Consider the following 7,680-nt stretch of genomic DNA (forward strand, 5'->3'; position numbering starts at 1 on the left):
GAAAGCAAAGCTCTCAGTTTACCGGTCCATTTTCATTCCATCACCTATGGTCATGAGCTCTGGGTCATGACCCAAAGAACCAGGTCCTGAATACAAGCGGCTGACATGAGCTTTCTCTGTAGGGGGGCTGGGCCCTCCCTTGAGATAGGGTAGAAGCTCGGTCACCCACGGACTGGCCTGGGATCATCTCGAGGGTCTTTGTCTGTCCTCTGTCAGACATTCCAGGTTGGTGTTGATCATCCACAGCGGTCTTATTTTCTGTTTATTATAAGTGTCTGGTTTTCAGTTCTACATCATCAGATCTTCTGCTTTCTCTGCTTTTTGTTTCTCACTGGTTTTTGTCCCATTTAAGTTTATTAATTAAATCTTTACGTTTCTACCAAAAGACCCAGTTTCCTGCATTTTACACCTCCAGTTCCTGACAGCTGGATCCGATGTGACTCTGGTTTTAGATTGGGATCCACTGCTAAATTCTCTTTTGGATCCTCCATACAGGAATTTATGGTGACTGGAAAGATTCTAATACAGATGATGGTGAAACTGAATGACAGAGTCTAATGAAGGCAAATCGAATCCAAAAACATGGGGAACTCACTCTGAATCTCTGAACTCACCATAAATACTATTCATTTATTTTCAACATTTCCCCGGCGTTTTAATTTGTATTTAGGACCTACTTCCTGTTCCCAAACGATCTGCTGTGTGCTGACTTGTTGCACCGTGCCTAGATGTGTAGCTACAGTAGAAAGTGAGTCCTGGAGCGTTTTTCTGAAATAGGAGCCACGTTTTAGCTGTTCAATCAGTGGACGTGACTCGTCTGACCAGAACTCACAGCTTCCAGCTGCTTCACTGTCACGTGTCTTCAGTTATCTGTCTGTCTAACTGTCACTCACTGCCTCTCTCTCTGGCGACTCAGAGTCCGAGCGGAGCCGCAAAGACAGAACCCCCACATCACAAAAAAAGGGTACGATAGAATAATGTGAGATTTTTGTTTCTTGTGTGTCTAACGGGAATTTTTTAATGTTACTGAAAATAAAATTGTAAAAAATCCGAAGGACTAAAAAAGGGCAGATGCTCCATCACCCCTAGGGCCCTACGTGTGCACAGGCCTGATATATAACTCTTGAAGGAATTTTAATAACTATAGATGAATATTGCTTATTGATTAATTGCTTGTAACAAAAAAAGGAAAAACATGTTTTAAGCCCAACACTTAAAACCTTTACAGATCCAACAATTTGGATTTTTTAATTGCACTATCTAATCAAATTATTTGGGGGAGGGGGGTATGTTTGAGGGTTATTTTGGCCATGGGACTTCCCTGAAGACAAACATGTCCTTTTCATGAAAGGACATTCAGGAAAGACGATTGTGGTGTCAGATGTTCTAGTTAAGCCAAAGTCCCACTTCTGGCCACAACGTTTGAACCAAATCCACATATAATGCTGAATAAGAATCTATGTGACATTTTAGAATCCATTTTCTAAAGAGGTTTGTGTGGAGCCACATGTTGTTAGTGTGAGGGCACATCAGACTGACCCCCCAGTGGAGTCTTGGGAATCCTGTGAGACTCGATGAACCACTGAGTAAAGAAAAAGAAAAAACGCCGTCATCGCTGCTGGTTTGGTAAAGGAGAAACAGGCAGAGTGAAGACTGGTGCTGGTGGAAGTCCTCTGTAGCTGGCATGTAAGCTGCGCGGGTTTGAACGTAAGCCAGACAGACTTGGCAGCCGACCTCATGTTAATGATAATGCTGAAGACTTGAGAAAGCAACTTCCTGACAGATGGTTGCCATGGCGTCAGAGATGACAGAACAGAGCAGCTGTAGCTTTATTGTTTCTGATTAAAAGTCCAGCAGTTTATTTTGCTTCAGTTTGTGGTTTCCTCTGTCACACAATCTGTGGACAGCAGGGAACAGGAAGTGTCCCACGGAGGTAAACACTGACATATCTGGGCTTCTAGACACACATGCTTGGTTTGAACACAAACACTGAAGGGCTTTCTTCCAGAAATTCTCTAGTAAAAAATAACTGGATTATCATTATGATTGAAAAAAAAATGTAATGTGAAAACACAGCAAAAATAAACTTGTGTGTTTTTGTTATGTAATGTTATTGTTAAGTGCATTGGTACCCCAATGAGGATGAATTCTCTGGAAGAGCTTCCAGAGGTAGTCACCTGAAATGTTTTTCACTCCTCAGGTGTGTCCTGTCAGGTTTAATAAGTGTGATTTCTTGCCTTATTAATGGGGTTGGGACCATCAGTTGTGTTGTGCAGACGTCAGGTGGACACACAGCTGATAGTCCTACTGAATAGACTGTTAGAATTTGGATTATGGTAAGAAAAAAGCAGCCAAGTACAGAAAAACGAGTGACCATCATTACTTTAAGAAATGAAGGTCAGTCAGTCTGAAAAATTGGGAAAACTTTGAAAGTGTCCCCAAGTGAGTCACAAAGACACTGGCTCACATGCGGACCCCCCCAGGAAAGGAAGACCCAGAGTCACCTCTGCTGCAGAGGATAAGTTCATCCGAGTCAGCAGCCTCAGAAATGGCAGCTTAACAGCAGGTCAATGGCACACAGAGTTCTAGCAGCAGACACATCTCTACTACAACTGTTAAAGGAGACTGTGAGAATCAGGCCTTCATGCTAGAATATCTGCTAGGAAACCACTGCTAAAGAAAGGCAACAAGCAGAAGAGACTTGTTTGGGCTAAAGAACACAAGGAATGGACATTAGACCATGGAAATCTGGGCTTTGGTCTGATGAGTCCACATTGGAGATTTATGGTTCCAACCACTGTGTCTTTGAAAAGGTGAACGGATGGACTCTACATGCCTGGTTCCTACCGTGAAGCATGGAGGAGGAGGTGTGATGGTGCTTTGCTGGTGACACTGTTGGGGATTTATTCCAAATTGAGGGCATTCTGAACCAGCATGGCTACCACAGCATCTTGCAGCGGTATGCTATTCCATCCAGTTTGTGTTTAGTTGGACCATCATTTCTTTTTCAGCAGGACAAAGACCCCAAACACACCTCCAGGCTGTGGAAGGGCTATTTGACCAAGAAGGAGAGTGTGTGTGTGTCTCATCTTGTGGCGAGCAGCGACAAGGTGAGACGGACTTGAATTACTTAGCGTTTGAGGGACACGATGAGGATGTAAAGGGACCAGGATGGCAGCAGTTCAGACAATTCAAAGAAAGGCCTGAATTTGATATCTATAGATTGGGTTTTTGGGAATTCGAATTTTAGTGGCATTTTTTTCTCTTTAACCTTCTAATTGAATCTCCAGGACTTTGTTGAAATAACTGAAGGATTAATGAATCGTGACTGTCATTGTTCCAGGCGCAACATAAAAAAATGAATCCAACACCATGTATTTTAAATATAAACCACTTTACTCTTCTTGTTGTAATCGCTTCTTGTGGTGCAGTGGTAGGGCGGTCGACCTCCGATCGGAAGACTGCAGATTTGATTCCCGCCTTACCCGCCCAAGACTCTGACCCCCACCTTGTCTCTGGTGGGAGGTTGGCGCCAGTGTTCGGCAGCGGAGCCGCCATCAGTGTGTGACTGTGTGTGTGACTGTAAAGTGCTTTGGGCCTTGTAGGTAGGAGAGCGCTGTATAAGTATACGACATTAACATGCTCAATCAGTTTTCAGCAACTATCAATTGTGTTTAAGTAATTTTCCTAGCAACCAGAAAAGTGCTGCCCCTCATAGAAACATTGAAGTCAAATGTAATAAAACTCCTCTCGGACATTCTGGTCAAATTACAGTTCAGATTTGACACATTTAAACGCCACAGCAGTAAAACTGTAAAAGGCTTAAGTATAGCAGAGAAATTGAAAACAGGTCACTTTATTTTCAGATTAAGGACAGTTAAAGCTGCTTTAAAGCTTCCATCAGCAGCTTTTTTTGCTGTTAACTCCTCTACACATCAAGAACACAGGTGGCCTCCTGCTCTCAATCTGCTCCAAAACTGATTCCAGCTGCACCAGAAAACATCTGTTTGCTGATTGGTTTTTTGTAAGACTGACTGCTGGACTTGACCCTTTGCTTTCAATCCTGCACCTTCTTAGTAGTTTGTGTAACATGCACGGATCAAAGCAAATCCCCGTGCACAGACAACAGTGTAGTCCAGCTCCTGACAAAAAGCAGGATAAAACTAAACAAATGCTGCTCCAGGATGGATTCATGCCCAAATAAACTATTTTTCATCACGACAAGTTCAAATGGTAACCGATGGTCATCCATTTCACTTTAAGGTTCTAAATACATAAGAGATATGTTCTCAATAGGATAATATTCAGACATATGCTTTCAGTTGTCTTCATAGCTTTACATTGTATGAGTAAACCCAGACAATTCAGAAAAAAAGTCAAGTGAACTATATTATTGGTCATAGTCCAGGTAATGTTGTCACCAGGGGCTCCAAGCCAGGGTCTTATTGTGTCGGTCCAAGCCTGGATAAATACAGAGTGCTGTCAGCAAGGACACTGACGTAAAATCTCTCTAAACCAAATTTGTGAATCAGACCTCTGATTTCCACACCAGGTTGGTGGAAGGCCAGGTTAACAACGACCCCCATGCTGGGACTACTGCTGGACTACTGATGGTCGAAGAAGGAGAGGAGGGAGGCGCATTTGTAGAAAGAGAGAGAAGAGGAAAGTCATGAGTGTTGGACTGAGAGTAGGGACTCTGAATGTTGGAACTATGACAGGAAAAGGTGAAGAGTTAGTTGACATGATGCAGAGGAGGAAGGTAGACATGCTGTGTGTCCAGGAGAGCAGGTGGAACGTTAGCAAGGCTAGCAGGGTTTGTGTTGTTCTATCAGAGTAGAGATGGGAGGAGACATGGAGGAGGAGTTACCTAACAGAAGGAGTTTGTGAGGCGTGTTGTGGAGGTAAAAGAGTGTCAGAGTGATGAGTCTGAAGATGGAAAGTGAAGGTGTGATGTTTAACGTTGTTAGTGGGTTTGCCCCACAGGTAGGATGTGAGCTGGAGGAGACATTCTGGTTGGACGTTGATGAAGTGATGATGAACATCTCTGAAAGTCAGAGAGTCGTCATTTTAATGCACATGATGGTGCAGAAAACAGAGGTGATGAGTGTCATGTCTCGTCATGCTTATCTTTTGTCCTGAGTTGTGCACTTTAGGTCAATGTCTGTCACCTGTTTTGTCTCCTGTTGCACTTCCTGTTTTATTTTGAAACACTACCTCTCCCCTGGTTTCAGGCCTTGTTACTTCCTGCCCTTGTCTGTTCCCTACAGGTGTGACTGTTTAATCTTCCCTGATTGTTTCCACCTGTGTTTCCCTTCCTCATGTCTTAAATAGTGGGAAGTCTTTGTCCTGTGCCATAGCCATAGCAATCAGATTAAAGCTCTTAAACGCTGCAGCTGAGTCCAGCCTGAGTTCTGTCCTGACAACGAGGAGGTGATGGGCAGGTTTGGTATCCAGGAGAGGAATGTAGAAGGACAGATGGTGGTTGGTTGAGCAAAAAAGACGGAAATGGCTCTGTGCAATGCTTTCATTGAGAAGAGGCAGGGATGTGTTTAAATATATGGGAGTCTGGTTCACCAGTGAGCGTCAGATTGACAGGCTGAGTGGAGCAGCGCTCGCCATTATGTGGTCGCTGTACCACTCCGTCATGGTAAAGAAGGAGCTGAGCCATATAATTCAACTCATTTAATTTTTTTGCGGACCTTAATTTCAAGATACTTTTTCTAAGTGGACCTCTCTAAAATGTAGTTAAAGACTACTTTAGAGCAGGGGGGTCACACTCATTTTCACTGGGGGCCACATCAGCATAGTGTCTGTCCTCAAAGGGCCAGATATAACTTATACATGTAACTAAATGTAATGAAAAATAGATTTAACTACTCCTTAATGTTAAATAACTCGTTGTTTATTTATTATAACTTTAATGCACACTAAACCGGACATTAAGTCGCTCATACTATGGTCACTTACTAAAACAAAATTATTCAACCAGATTTAGAGAAATAACATTGAAAAAGGTTGTAACTATTGTAAATGCTGAACAGAGTGAAATGTAAAAATTTAGGTTTTGAAAATTTTTAATAGAAAGAGTGTGACAGAAAAACAATCTAAAAGCTAATTTTTCACTTTTTGTCCACAGTAATTTGTACTGAAAACTGTCTTTACTGGCTAACTACAGGCAAACATACATGCTAATATTAAGTATCGTCTCACCGGCCTTGACTTGAATATGAACTGAAGGACCGTCCCATTCCTGACCCATAGAGTTCAATAGGATGTGGCTCCACCTTTTACAGCTTTTACAGCTTCAACTCTTCTGAAAGGCTGTCCTCAAGGTTGAGGAGTGTTTTTTGAAAGTTTGGACCATTCTTCCTAAAGGTCATTGGTGAGGTCACACATTGATGTTGGTGGAGAAGGCCTGGATCTCTGTCTCTGCTCTAATTCATCCCAAAGCTGTTCTATGGCGTTCAGGTCAGGGCGTTTCTTTTTGACTAAAACATTCCCCGGAATAAGAAGTTCTGCCCCGTAGGCTATCAACAGGCAAACATGTACGCAGTGCTATTTTGGGACCAGCTCTGCCATTGATCTGATATCATAACGCAGTTATAATTACATCCTGGCTGTGTCCAGCTGCAGAATTTGAGTTTATAGGTAAGAGGAACCAAACAGAGTTGGGAAAAATGATCGTCAGCAATGATATTTGGTCTGACTTCCAAATCCTGGAGCAATACTGAAATCACCAGAGGAAGGCAGACATGCAGAATGGATGGGGCTTTAATGACTGGAGATCCCTCCAAGCATCCTGATCCAGTTCTGAAATGACTCCATGAATTAAGACCGAACAGCCAGGTGACATCCTTCTGCAGCAGCACACTGGGAATGAGTCTTGATGGTTCCCATGATGAGACAAACCATTCTTCTTTTTCTTTGGGCTGATTCTACCAAAGACAATCATCCGTTCTGATTGACATCCTTTGTTTTTATGTGGGATGGTCTTCCTGACATGAACTTCTGCATTTATCCAGACTTTGGACACGAAGCGCCAGACGGTTCTACAAGGAACAAGCAGGACGGGAGTCTGTTTGTGGAACCAGCAGACTTTTAGGAAGGACTCTCTCACTGTCTGGAGCTCTTGGATTCTCTGATCTCAGACATGAACAGATAATCACGAGGCCAAAATGATCAGGTGAATAACAAATACAACAACTGCGTGTGTGCTGCCGTCTGCACGCGCGTGCGCGCGGTAAGGAGCACCACATTCATCCTAGCGGCGCGTGCTGCTGTAAGATAGATATCCATGTTCCAAAACAGAGGAGCCGGTGGTAAGAACGTCATTCTCATTCAGATGCAACCTGCCGGCCCAGTTCAGACCTACACCCGTCCCGGACCGAAGCTGCCATGCGCTGTTCCGCTGTGACCCCCCCCCCCACTGTTTCTCTGTCCCGCCGAAGCCCCGCCTCTCCAATTACCTGGTCTACCTGGGAGGACAGGTGCGCTGAGAGGTGTCCATTTGCGCCTCCAGGTGTGCAGATGTGAATGTTTGTTCCCGCTTCACACGCAGACGGCGGCGCGCGCTGCGCACAAAGAACCCTGACATGACTGCGCAGCTGCAGACATCGATGCTCCATTCTCAAAAGTTCACATCAACCATGACGCGCGGCTGATGATGACCCATTTACGTGT

This window comes from Oryzias latipes, chromosome 21 (assembly GCF_053564925.1).
Source record: "Oryzias latipes strain Hd-rR chromosome 21, Olatipes_Hd-rR_3.1".
In the NCBI taxonomy this organism is placed as follows: Eukaryota; Metazoa; Chordata; class Actinopteri; order Beloniformes; family Adrianichthyidae; genus Oryzias; species Oryzias latipes.